The sequence below is a fragment of the Triturus cristatus genome, chromosome 4_2, assembly GCF_964204655.1.
Source record: "Triturus cristatus chromosome 4_2, aTriCri1.1, whole genome shotgun sequence".
In the NCBI taxonomy this organism is placed as follows: domain Eukaryota; kingdom Metazoa; phylum Chordata; class Amphibia; order Caudata; family Salamandridae; genus Triturus; species Triturus cristatus.
The window spans coordinates 877,433,172-877,446,662 of NC_140586.1; positions in this window are offsets into that span (position 1 = coordinate 877,433,172).

Below are 13,491 nucleotides of genomic sequence, written 5' to 3' on the forward strand. Positions count from 1 at the left end.
TCTCCGGGGGTCCCTGAAGGACCCCAAAGGGTGAAAAAAACATTTTATTTTTTTAAAAAAAATCACGGGGTGCGCGCACGGTGCTCGCTTGGTGCGCGCACGGTGCTCGCTTGATGCGCGCACGGCGGCAAAAAATTCATAAAAAAATAGAATTAAAAATCAAGTTTAAGTGTTTAGATGTTGGTTGGCTCTAAAAAGAGCCGTTGTGTTCATTGAGTGTTTTTTTGTACCTACAAGTAAGTACCGATGCAGAGTCTAAAGTTCAAGAGGAAGACTCTGTTCCCTTCATCCTTTTCCTATCTCCGTCCCTTACTCCCCTTTTCTCACTCCCCCTCCCTCACTCTCCATTACTCACTGCCATTCCCTTACTCATTCACTCTTCTTACCTGTATCCTCTACCCTTAGTCTTTTTGTTGCAGTCAGTCTTTCACTTCCCTTTCATGACTGATCATACTTTCCTTTTCTCACTCATTCTGTCAGTCCTTTCCTCCTCTTCACTCAGTCATTTCAATCATTTCAATAATTCATGTATACACTTCACATTCATTCAATAAAATTACAACACAGTGTATTAGGAATATAGCTCTTCTTGGAGAAGTGAAGTGAGTTCTGAAAAGAACTGTTTTTTTTGTCTTTTTTGTTTTGTATTTTTTTTTAGTTTTTTTAAATTTTGTATTTTTTTTGATTTTTTTAGAGCACCAAAAAAAACAGGGAATGAAAAACTGTTCAACAGGAACAAAAATGAAAAATGAAAAAAATTATGGGGTGGGGCATGTGTGCTGCTGTATTTTGGTTTCAATCAAGTTAATGCTGCTCTCACCGTAGCAAAGAACAGCATTGCACACATTACAATGTATGTGCACCTTCTGGAACAGTGGGCGGATATCCAGTGATCTTGTACATGGTGAATCTGCGGCCGCAGATGATGTGCTCGGCTGAGCAGGTGGAGGGTTGTCTCTTATGGTTCTTGTCGACTCACGAGCATAAGCTACAGGATGCACTGTTTTGAAGTGCCTCAACATGGAATAAATACTAAAGGAGTATTTCTTTGTGGGATCTCCTCTAGATAAGACACTTCCACAAATAGTGCATGTCACCTTTGGGGCATTCACCTTCTTTTGGCCCTCTGGAAAGGTGAAAAATTTCCATATGAAAGAGTCTTTTTGTTTGCTGTGCCTTGGTGGTACCACAAAGGTCTCCTCCTCACTCCCTGAAGAAGACTGCTGTTCTGCCATTTTCAAGTACTGGAAAAGCTGTTCAGCTCCTTCTCCCAGGAAATAAGAAGAAATAGTGAGGGGAGTGGGTGTGGTGTTTGAAGACTCTGGAACAGAAACTACTATCAACCAATGAAAAGTGTTGTTTCGTAATCACATGACTTGCCGTGCACGCACCGTGCACGCACGCATGCGCGCACGGAGCACGCACGGTACACGCACGCATGCGCGCACCATGCGCGCACGGAGCACCCCCGCGGCAGAAGATAGCCAAAGAGAAAAGTTAAGAACGTGAAAACAAGTAACGGAAGACACTTCCTAATGCCCTAGGCCTTGTCAGAGGGTCTCAAAAGGACCCACAAGAGCAAAAAAAATGCTTTTTAAAAAAAAAAAAAACAATTGCCGGTGTGCGCACGGTGCACGCACCGTGAAAAACCCTAAAAAAAAAAAACCCAAAAAATTAATTTTAACTGTTTATAAGTTTATAGAAGATATTAACTATGCTGTTCAACTTTATCCAAATAAAAAAAAAAGATACAGTCAATCTATAACTATATACATAGGTAGTTTATTGTAAAATAAATATATAAAAAATATAATAATACATACATAAATCAGCATTTAAAAAAACTTGCAAATTCAGTAAAAAAAAACATAGGTTTCACACACATTATAGTTAGGAATTAGCATTTAAAAAACCTTTGAAATTCACTGAAAAATCCATAGGTTTCACACACGGTATAGTTAGGAATTAACATTTAAAAAACCTTGCAAATTCACTGAAAAAACCATAGGTTTCACATATGTTATAGTTAGTAATTAGCATTTAAAAAACCATGTAAATTCACTGAAAAAACCATAGGTTTCACACATGTTATAGTTAGCTGGACATTTCACTCGTACAAAACCATTGAAATTCTCCCGTTATAGTTAGTTCAGCTAACTATAACTCGCGCGCCTGCAATCCACTGCTGATGACATCACATATTACATCACTCATGACATGGTCAGTGACATCACTCATGACATCACTGATGACATCACTGATGACATCATCCTTGTGTAAGAGTGGCAGACCTCCTCTTATCCTAATATAAACTTTGATACACACATTGAAAAATACAAACTAAAGTTTTGAAAACTATAGAGATACCAATACCAGTTAGAACAACCTATTCAGTAATTCCAAAATCTACATATGCATCCACTCATTCATCAACACTTCTATATAGTCACTCATACATGTACTTAGTCATCATATCTACTCATACACCTATACATCCTGTTACACAGCTACACTCATACATAGAGTTACTCACACACATACTCACACATGCAAATAAACATCCATTTACTTGCATATACAGCTATACACACACCACAACACTTACTTCTAAAGAATCGTACACATACATACTCTCTTAAACAATCACTTATACAAACACATACTTATTTATACAGGAACTCTTCCAATCTCTCACTCTCATATATCCTCACTTATATACATCAATACTCACATATACTAGTTTAAAACATATGGACTTACTCATAAAGACACTATTGAGACAGTCTTTCACTCTCTTACTCACCCATACACACACTCATCCACCCATACTGTCCTGCTCACATACTGTCTTCAAAACACATACAAACAGTGAGTCACTCATTCATGCATCTATACGCTAAGTAATATCCCCCACTGAACCATACAGACACTCATACTGATACTCTAAAAACAAACTAATAACCCATATACACACTCATGTAGCTCCTCACCAACCCATTCAGCCACGTATACACAAAGTGAGACACTGATACAGATATTTAAATATTTAAACATTACTCACTAATACTTGTATTCACTAAGATACTGTTAATAAGTCAGTTATACAATTAATTTTACAAAAAAACCCATCCATTTAGACACTTATTTACCCATTTATTCTTCCATTAACCTTTAGATATACATATATAAAAAATATTTATTTTTCAGAAAGACACATATTCACTGGATGATGTCATCAGTGATGTCATTTGAGATGTCATCAGTGATGTCATGAGTGATGTCACTGACCATGTCATGAGTGATGTAATATGTGACGTCATCAGCAGTGGATTGCGGGCGCGCGAGTTATAGTTAGCTGACCACCACACTTACTTCTACAGAAACTTACACATACTTAGTCTTTTAAAACAATCACTTATAGAAACACATACTTATTCATACAGGAACTCTTTCAATCTCTCCCTCTCACATATACTCACTTATATATACCAATAGTCACATATACTAGTTTAAAACATATGTAGTTACTCATAAAGACACTATTGAGACAGTCATTCACTCACTAACACACCCATGCACACACTCATCCACCCATACAGTCCTGCACACATGCTGTCTTCAACACATACAAACAGTGAGTCACTCATTCATGGACTTATGCACTACGTAATACCCCCCACCGAACCATACAGACACTCAGACACTAATACTGATACTCAAAAAACCAACTAATAACCTATATAGACACTCATGTAGCTACTCACCAACCCATGCAGCCACTTATACACAAAGTGAGAGACTGATACAGATATTTACATATTTAAACATTACTCACTAAGCCATGTATTCACTAAGATACACTTAATCAGTCAGTTATACAATCAATTTTTCAAAAACAAATCATCCATTTAGACACTTATATACCCATTTATTCTTCCATCGACCTTGAGATATACATATATAAAACATATGTAATTTTCAGAAAAACACACATCCACTGGATAATGTCATCAGTGATGTCATCAGTGAGGTCATTTGATATGTCATCAGTGATGTCATGAGTGATGTCACTGACCATGTCATGAGTGATGTAATATGTGACGTCATCAGCAGTGCATTGCGGGCGCGCGAGTTATAGTTAGCTGAACTAACTATAACGGGGGAATTTCAATGGTTTTGTACGAGTGAAAAGTCCAGCTAACTATAACGCCCCTGAAACCTATGGTTTTTCAGTGAATTTCCAAGGTTTTTTAAATGATAATTCCTAACTATAACGTGCCTGAAACCTATGTTTTTTTCAGTGAATTTCAAAGGTTTTTTAAATGCTAATTTCTAACTATGGCTACAGAGATAGGACATGTGAAGAAAGAAGAAAAAACGCACAGAAAGAAGAAACAGAAGTCCATAAAGACGAAGAAAAGTGCAGGAAGAAGGATAACGTGCAGAAAGAACAAACAGAAGAACAGAAAGAAGCCTTGTTGCAAAATCATCCTGTACCCTCAACTTTTTCAGACGGATACTGGTGTTAACTGAGTCTGACTAACCAGTCCTAGAGCCAGTGCTATGTTAAAAGACACTCAGAATACAGTGAAAACACCTACATACACTAGGGAACACTATGCGTTGGGGTCCCCCTGTGATCAGCATGACCTCCTCTGTATATAATAGGGCAGGTGATTAAAACAACCTCTTAAAACGTGCCACAGGGCGTGTTTGCACACGTCACCTCAGGCCCCGTCCCCTCCCTTCACCACTGTGTAAACGCGCCCTGTGGCGTTCTAAGTTGAGAGATTAAGTCCCCTTGAATCCTAAGAGTCCCTAGGGTCAAACTAGACCACTAGGTACCTCCAGTAAGCGCCACAGAGCTGCGTTGCATAGAGGTGTAAAAAGGGGCGTGGCCTCAGAACACCTGTCTGCAACGCAGCTCCCTGGCGCATACTGGAGATACCTGTTGGGCTAGTTGGCCCTCAGGGACCCTCAGTATTGAAGGGGAATTAATTCCCCAACTTACAACTGGCCAGGGGGTGCGTTTGCAAAGTACTGCTAGGAGGGGGCGTGGCCTCCGGCGCGATGACGGTCTTTTATTTATTTTATTTTTTTGAGAAGGAGGGTTGTGTGGCCCCCCTTCTTTTTCTAATTTACTGGCCCATCCCCCAGGGCCTGCACCCTAATTTTTTTGTTTAAAAAAAAAAAATTGGCCCTCCCAAGGCCTTAATCGGCCCCGGGGATCCCAACCCCCGGGTCATGGCCTTTTTTTTTTTTTATTCTTTAGGATGGGGCTGCGTTGCCCCCCTCCTCAGGCCACTTATGGCCCCGGGGACCCCATCCCCCGGGGCCGGCCTTTGTTTTTTATTATTTTAAAAAATATATATTTATAGAAACACTTAGGACATGCTGGACAAACCGTATGTACCTATCACCATGACGATTTGCGTGATAATCATTAAAAGGCAACTATGCATAGAATGAATCCACATGGAATGTATTTACACCGCTAGTGAAGCTCTGACGTGTCTGACGTCCGACCGTGCCTAATTCCGGCGCCCCCGCCGGTGGGTACTCTCCAAGTAGACACCCTTGTCGTTTATTTATACAAACATGGGTAGCTATTGACGGGCACATTTAATATACACGCACACCAAGCCATTCAAAGGGGATTCAACAAAAATTCGACCAAACTATGCAAGAAACCCCCCTCACGGTTAATAAAACACACATCCACCGCCGGATGTGTAATACTTTTTATTTTACTCTCTGGAAAGGAGACGAACCTCACTTGAGAGTCACAGCGTGCTCCTGGCTGAGCCCAATGCTGTGTTACACCCACCAGTGCCCGCCGAGTGCCTCACACCTCTGTGTTCTATTCCACCAGCTAGTGCGTATGCTATGACACTCTCTAGCCCATGTGCACTGTAACACCACCCCGTGAATATGTCATATTACAATCTGGGATCCATATCTTCGTCACAGTGCATATGCAACGTTACACTCCCCAGCACATATTTTATATTACAACTTTAGAGACTAGTTAGGTTACACAACACTGCCCTGTGCATATTACACTCCTAGGCGCATATCGCATAGCACGAGCTAGTGTCTGTGCTATCTCGCGCTCTCCAATGAATCTGTCATTGCGCACAATGTATTGCATATTATATTTCACGCCCCTGTTCATCTTACATCACACTTTTTGGTGCATAGTTTATACCATATACTATATCTAGTTTTCATTTTCAATCGTGCTCTCAGGACCATGTTCTATATAACACTGCGTCCACCTATCCTTTTCACGGAAATTCAATTTTGCGATGGGGGTCGGAGGGTCAGGGGGTGTTTCTGCCAAGTGAGCCCGGAGTCACAGTCACAAACGTCCTCTTCTTCCTGAATAAAAGTGAGATTATGCTGCATACTTGTTCATATTTTAAGTAGTTCGCACAGACACTCATTTTAAAAACAATAAAGTTCCTAATACCCACCTTCTCTGAACAGTTAGCTTGCTGCCCCATCCACCTCCTCCCTATCCTCTGTTGTTTGAATCTATGGACTAGCCTCCTCCCTCCTGCCATGCATGGTCTGATGTGCTGCCACTGCCCTCCATTTAGCATGATGTACCAGTCCACTCCTCCTGCCCTCCAGTGCCCAATTCTATGGCCCATCATTGACCTCCTGTTTAGCCTCTGTGCTTAGCTTGCTGCCCCTATTCTCCTTCCCCCTGCCCTCCGATGTCTTTATGCATGCCCCTGCTCCATCCTTTTTGCCCACCATGTTCCATGGCCAGGAAGCCGCTTGGCCGCAGTGCGCTTAATAAATATTTTTTTTCATTTCATTTCATTTCCATGGACCTGCCACTCCTATCTACTCTGAGTGTTCTGTTGAGCTGCCACTTCCCTCCCACCTGCCTAGCATTGTCAGATGACTGTAACCTGTCCCTGCCACCTCCACCCTGCCTGTCCACATGCCATGCCCCTATCCCCTTCCTCCTGTCCTCCATGGTCCATTTTACTGCCACACCCTTCTGCCCTCCCTGGTCTGTTGTGCTGCAACTGCTCCTCCTGCCTGCCCCGTGTGGTCTGTTGTGAGGCCCCTTCCCCTGAACTCTCTTGTCTGTGCCCAGGTCCTGACCCTCCCTTCTATCCTCCATGGTCCTTTGTGCATGCCCCTGCACCCTCCCTCTTGCCCATCATAGCCATTGGGCTGCCACTAACCCTCCTGCTTGCCATGCATGGTCTTCTGTGCTGCCATGGCCCCTCCCACCTTCCCTGTATGGTCAGCTAGCTGCCCCTGACCCCCTCCCACCTTCCCTCCATGGTCTGTGTGTATGACATCATAGTCTCATTGTTGCTCTCCATGGTGTGTCTTGTTTCTAGGGCCCATCCTGCCTGACCTCCATGGTCATCTTGCTGCTCCTGCCCTGCCCCCTTGCACCCAGCCCTCTGTTTCCATGTGCAGACCCCTATTCCCTCCCTCCTGGCTTGCCTGTTCCATTGTAATGCCCCTGATCCGTCCCTCCTGCCCTTTATGGTCTATTACGCTGCATCTTTCTCTCCTGTCTGTCCATTATGGTCAGCTAGCTACCATTGCCTCTTTCCCCTCTGTTCTCTGTTGTCCATGTGCATGGTCCTGTCCCCTCCCTATTGCTTTCCATGGATTGTGCTGCTGCAAACCCCGATGCCTGCCCTGTAGGGTCAGTTTGGTGCACCTCTCCATGTCCCTCCTGTCCTCTGTTATCCGAGTTCATGTCCCTACCCCAATTCCTCCTGCCTACCATGATCCAATGTACCATACTTGCAAACATTTTGAACTTGGTAAGAGGGAGATTTTGAAAAAAAACTGGGGTATTGATTTTCCCCTTTGAGTTACATTAAAAAAGAGGAGATTGTAGACAGGAGACAGATCAAGTAAAGCCCATTTGAGCTTAAAAACATTGGACGTTTCCTGGCTGAATCAGGTCTGTTGGCATGTATGGTTGTACTACCATTGCCTCTTCCTTCTGCCCACAATGGTCTATTATATTGCCACAGCCTCTATTGCCAGTCCTGTATTGTTGGTTTGTTGCCCCTGCCCCCCTTTCCACTGCCCTCCATAGTCTGTTGTGCTGCCACTGCCCTTCCTGCCTGCCCAGTGTGGTCAAATTGTTGCCTCTGCACTCTCCTACCTGCCTTCAATTTTCAGAGTCCGTGCCCCTGGCCTCTGCCTCTCAACAGTATCCCAATGAACAACTAGATTGCTAACATTCTATATTTATTACAAAAGTGTGGAACGCCTGACGTCATCTTGATGTAATCAAAACTGTAATACCTAGAGTATTTCCTTTAGAAATTACATATATGAGAGGGTCTTATTTGCATCAAAATTATGGTTAGTGCTCTAAAAAACTAAAATGAGGACATATTTTCTGAGTTTTCAAATAGCGACAAAGAACTTTTAAATTATTTGTAATCTTTATTTTTTTTATCCAGTTGACCACTTGATTAAATGTTGCACCTAGGGGAGAGGATGTGGTGTTTCTTCCAGAGCTGCAGACTTTGCAACTGGGGAACCAGGTTGGAGTTTCTGCTTCAGCTCAACATTCTGTGATTCTGGTCAAATCACTTAATCTCCCCATGTCTACAACCAAAATGAATTTGATCTTGTGTGATGTAACCAATGCTCATGTAAAGCACTCCAATACCTGACAGGTCTGCACTATATAAAACTGCAAATACACACAAAATAAGTGTTTTGCACACTTCTGTCATTGGGCTACATGTGGGCTACATCTGGGTGATATTTGTGCTGCATTTGGGCTCTTTTGTCTCTGGTGGCCATCTTGGGAGATTTATTTGTTATGAAGTTTCCTAATTTTCTCATTTACTGCAGTCTCCTCAGTAGGAAATGCTTTCAGTTTTTTACTTTGATTCCATCAAGAAGGTATTCAGATATGTCACACATTTGCCATAAATTCTGAATGTTAGCACTCCAGTTGCTCATTAGATCACTGTAGTAAAGCTACTGCTCACCACGGAAGTCTGCTGCTGGTATTGAAAGTGTATGTTTCAGTCTGCATTTCAGAATATTTTTATGAAATAGAAGAGAATTTGAGAAGTCAAAATGTGCCCTAATTTTTCTTTCTGCAGAACTATTCATAATTTCTATGGGAAAATGAACCCCCTCATGTTGTTCCATTGTAAATTAAATGTTTTAAGTGTTACCACTTTATTCCAACCAAGATGGCTTCAGGTGTGCCATACTTTTGTCATAAGTAGGACTGTTAGCGCTCTAGTTGTTCTTTAGAACACTCTGGGAAGCTGCAGTAGAACACAAAGGAATCAACTGACAGTCTCTGCCCTTGTTGGATGTACATGTTTTACTGAGAATGTCAGACTTCATTCTCCCATGACTGAGAAAGATAATGTGAATTTACAGAAAATATGCTCTCAGTTTAGCTTATAGATCACCTTCCAAACCTCTGTGGGAAAAGCATGAGAAAATAGTTTTCTCTCAAACATGATTCATGATATCACAGCAGAAGGCTTTTTCACATGGTAAAATCACCTTAGAATACATCACAATTCCTAAAATGAGTATGGTACCATCAACAAATGATTTATAATGTAACTAAAGTCTTAAAACCTTCTATTAACTGCAAGGCTTTTTAATGAGGTGCTATCATGTATATTGGTCCCAAGATGGCGGCCAACACTTCTTGGATGAAGTGCTGACAGCCAATCAGATCTCACGATGAGATGTGTGGTTAGGCTCCGACAAGATATATCTGTGATTTTACTTTTGATTTTCTCAGGAACTACTGAACGGATTTACACCATATATGCAAAAGGCACATGCCTGACCTGAGGACTACCTCTTTGCCAAATTTCAAGTAATTCTGTTCAGCCGTTCGTGCTGTACCTTCGACTAAAGGTCCTATGGGAAAATGCATGGGGAAAACGCGTTTTGGGACCCCCCTTTTTTCTCAGCCCCGGTTGACGAATCACCCCGAGACTTTCAGGGTAGGAGCTGAGCGGGGCGCCCCATTAATTTTGAAAATTTCACAGAGATAAGTCAACCGGCGCCAAAGTTATTCAAAATAGAATTTTCAGATTTCCTATGGGAACTCGGTCCTAACTATAACTATCTACTGGCGACCGCCAGTAGATAATATATATATTCACTGAAAAAACCATAAGTTTCAGACATGTTATAGTTAGGAATTAGCATTTAAAAACCTTAGAAATTCACTGGAAAAAACCATAGGTTTCAGGGCTGTTCTAGTTAGCTAGACATTTCACTCGTACAAACCCATTGAAATTCCTCCGTTACAGTTAGTTGTACTCACTATAACTCGCGCGCCCGCAATCCACTGCTGATGATGCCACATATTACATCATTCATGACATGGTCAGTGACATCACTGATGACATCTCAAATGACATTGAAGAACCAGGGCCTTGTGGGCCTGGCGGTGCAGGGCACGCCTTAATCCCTTCAGTGCCCATGACGAGATAGTCTCGTCATGGAGCGCGGTTGCGCTGTGCCCATGACGAGACTATCTCGTCATGAACCCCGCCCGCTAATGAAACGCCCGGCACAGGGCGTGGAAAGGGCGGGGCACTGAAGAGGTTAATCTCCTGAGTTCACCTGCTTTGTTGAACAGAGACACTGGACACTCTGTTGAGCGTAGAAGATCAGATTTATTAGCTGCAGCTAAGTACAGTTGTCCCAGAAGTACATTCGGTATGTTCTTAGGAGATTGCCACTTTACTCCATGGCGCACAATCTTTTATAGCACATAGATTCACCGAGAACACTCCCAATGCATACATGGTTAGCCAATGAGAAGAGTTTGAAAACAAGATATAACCAATGAGAAAAGTTTGAAAACAAGATATCAAGTAACCCAAATAAAACCTCTTTTCCAACTGTTTTTGTCACCCTTCCCCACAAGTTAATCAGTGGTAGTTCTACAACTCAACTCGCAGGTGGCAGGACACATTTGTATGCTTTGTAGGACAGTTGTGAAATGAGAGAATACAAGTAGAGAATAGCGAAGGCCAGAAGATAAGATAAAGTCAGGAAAGAATGGTGCGAACCAACAGATAGTTGAAACAGGGATCAGTCGGACCAGACGGGGATTAGTGGACTCAGCCAGTCCCTGACATCAGTCTCGTAAACAGAGGCGAGAGGTTATTTTGACACGTCGCAGTGAGATCAGCAGAAAAACTTCGTTCATTGTGCTGCCTGAGTGAGGGCAACACAAAATGGCGGTGGGACACAAAATGGTGGCTAAATACAAGCGAGATCGAAAATCAAATTTCCTCAGACCCTCCTTTTGCCATAACTCAGGCAAAACACACAGACTCATGTTAATCTGAGTCAATGTCAATAGCCATGAGGTCGTTAAACTGTTGCTGTAACATCATTTTAATGTTTTCTGTTTTCTGTGACTCAGGTCTTGGGACACACAGAGTGGCACAAAGACCGCAGATGGCGGGGCCACACTGCATACAGAGACAACAGGAAAAAATGATGGCCAAAACCACTCCAAGGAAGGTTAGTGCCTTCCATCCCCATTTAGACGGTAATCCCCAAAACCATCCCAATAAAGACCAATCTCCTTCGTCTTGATGAATCGATTCGGAGATCATATGTAATTTGGAGATGTCTTGGTATACCGTAGGGGCATCGTCAGGTATATAAATACAACAGCTAGATCCGATCAATTTACAGACTCCATCACCGATCTGCAAGAATAACATCTAGTGCAATCCGGTTCTGCAAAGTGATGAGACGATCCGCCTGAATTTCAGCTGTGAGATTACTCAAGGCTCCCACAGTGACATCTATGGTAGTCTCAACAATACGAACCAGCTGTCTCATGTTTCTGCTGTTGGCCATTGGGCCCCAAAAAGGAAGAAATCCTTTGAGGAAATCACTTCCCTCTTGTCCTGCCGTGTCTTTAGAATCAATAATCCCTCTGCTATATCTGTTTCTATGATGGCCTGAAGGAGCAGTGTGTGTAGGAGGGAGAAGAAAAGCTATATAGCATGTTCCTGAAAAATCCGTTGGTAGCCATGTGTAAGCTTTATCGTGGCAGATAAAATATGTGCCCTGGGATGGCACTAACGGCGGTGAATTCTGAGACGTGTGGATGTATGTATGGGAACAAAAGCTTTTTCTTTGTCCAGTGTCAGTAGTCTGGCCATTCATTTGCAAACAGAAATTACCTTGCTGAGGGACAGTCCAAATTGGTGGAGATTTTCCCTGTTTAGTTTCATGTGTAAGGCTAGTAATGTAACGAGTCACGTTCCAATTAGTATATGTTTGCCTCTCGTCAACAGGAACCTTATTATTCTCCACAATTTTAGTCATAGCCACCATTGCCTTTATCAGAGAATTATGACTAAAATCTGGCTTACTTCCATAGGAACCAACTGGACGTCTAAATCGGCTCTGATATGCATTTGAAAATATTACAAAATAGGCCCAAGCGGAACCTTCATAAGAAAATGGAAGGACTAAATATGGCATTACTTTATCTGTGGTATGAGGCATAAGTCCACACACCCAACAGTCGGTTGTGTTGACTACCAATTGGTGTTGGTGCAACAATTGGATAAATGAATTATTAAAATATTCTGTTCTCCTGATTAATTCATGTTGGGGAAGTGTATATAATTGATGTGGGGAGATAGTATAATGAAGAGGCAAGGAGATAGAATTAGGGACAACTTTTTGCTGCATAGCATGAATAACCCAACCTACACAAGCCAATAAGGTACACAAAAACATAAAAACACACAATGTTACGCCACATCGACTGTACAATATTTTACAATATTTCTTTCTCATCTCTTCCTTATTATCCTTCTTTCCTAATTTAACATCCATCCTCTAAAATTGTTGCTCACGGCAATCTTCCTTACTCACTTGGCTGTGATTATTAGCCGTCCTATGACACTGCAAGTCCTGGGGGCCTAGCCACTATACAGGTCACAAACCAAGACTCCTACCGTGACCCTGCAACCTGGACAGATGATAAATGTAGCAGAAGAGATGGAAATCTCAGGTGTCCTTGATCAATCTAGGTCTTAAATTGTATCTAGTCCTTGTTGGTACAGTTTGGTCTTGAAATAGGGTCTGTGGCTCTGTAGTGTTTAATCGGAGATGGGAAGGTACGGCTTCTTGTAGAATGTCGTCATCTTCTTTCTCCGATCAAGTTCCATCCAGGTGTGCACTACTGAAAGGTATGAATCGGGGGACTTTTTCTCCTTCAGAATCACCTATACCCTTACGAACCCATTGATCAAAAGGAAAGGGCAAGGGCACTTTCTTGCAGTGCACGCCGTGGATCCAGTTCTTTCTCCCTTCGACTTTCACTGCTGTGCGAGTTGTTAGCAGAACTTGTCGAGGCGCCCTCCAGCGAGGTTCCAAATTCTTCATCCTCTGAAATTTTTTCTCATAGACCCAGTCTCCAGGTTGGATAGAATGACCTGGGTCTGTGGAGGCTTCTGG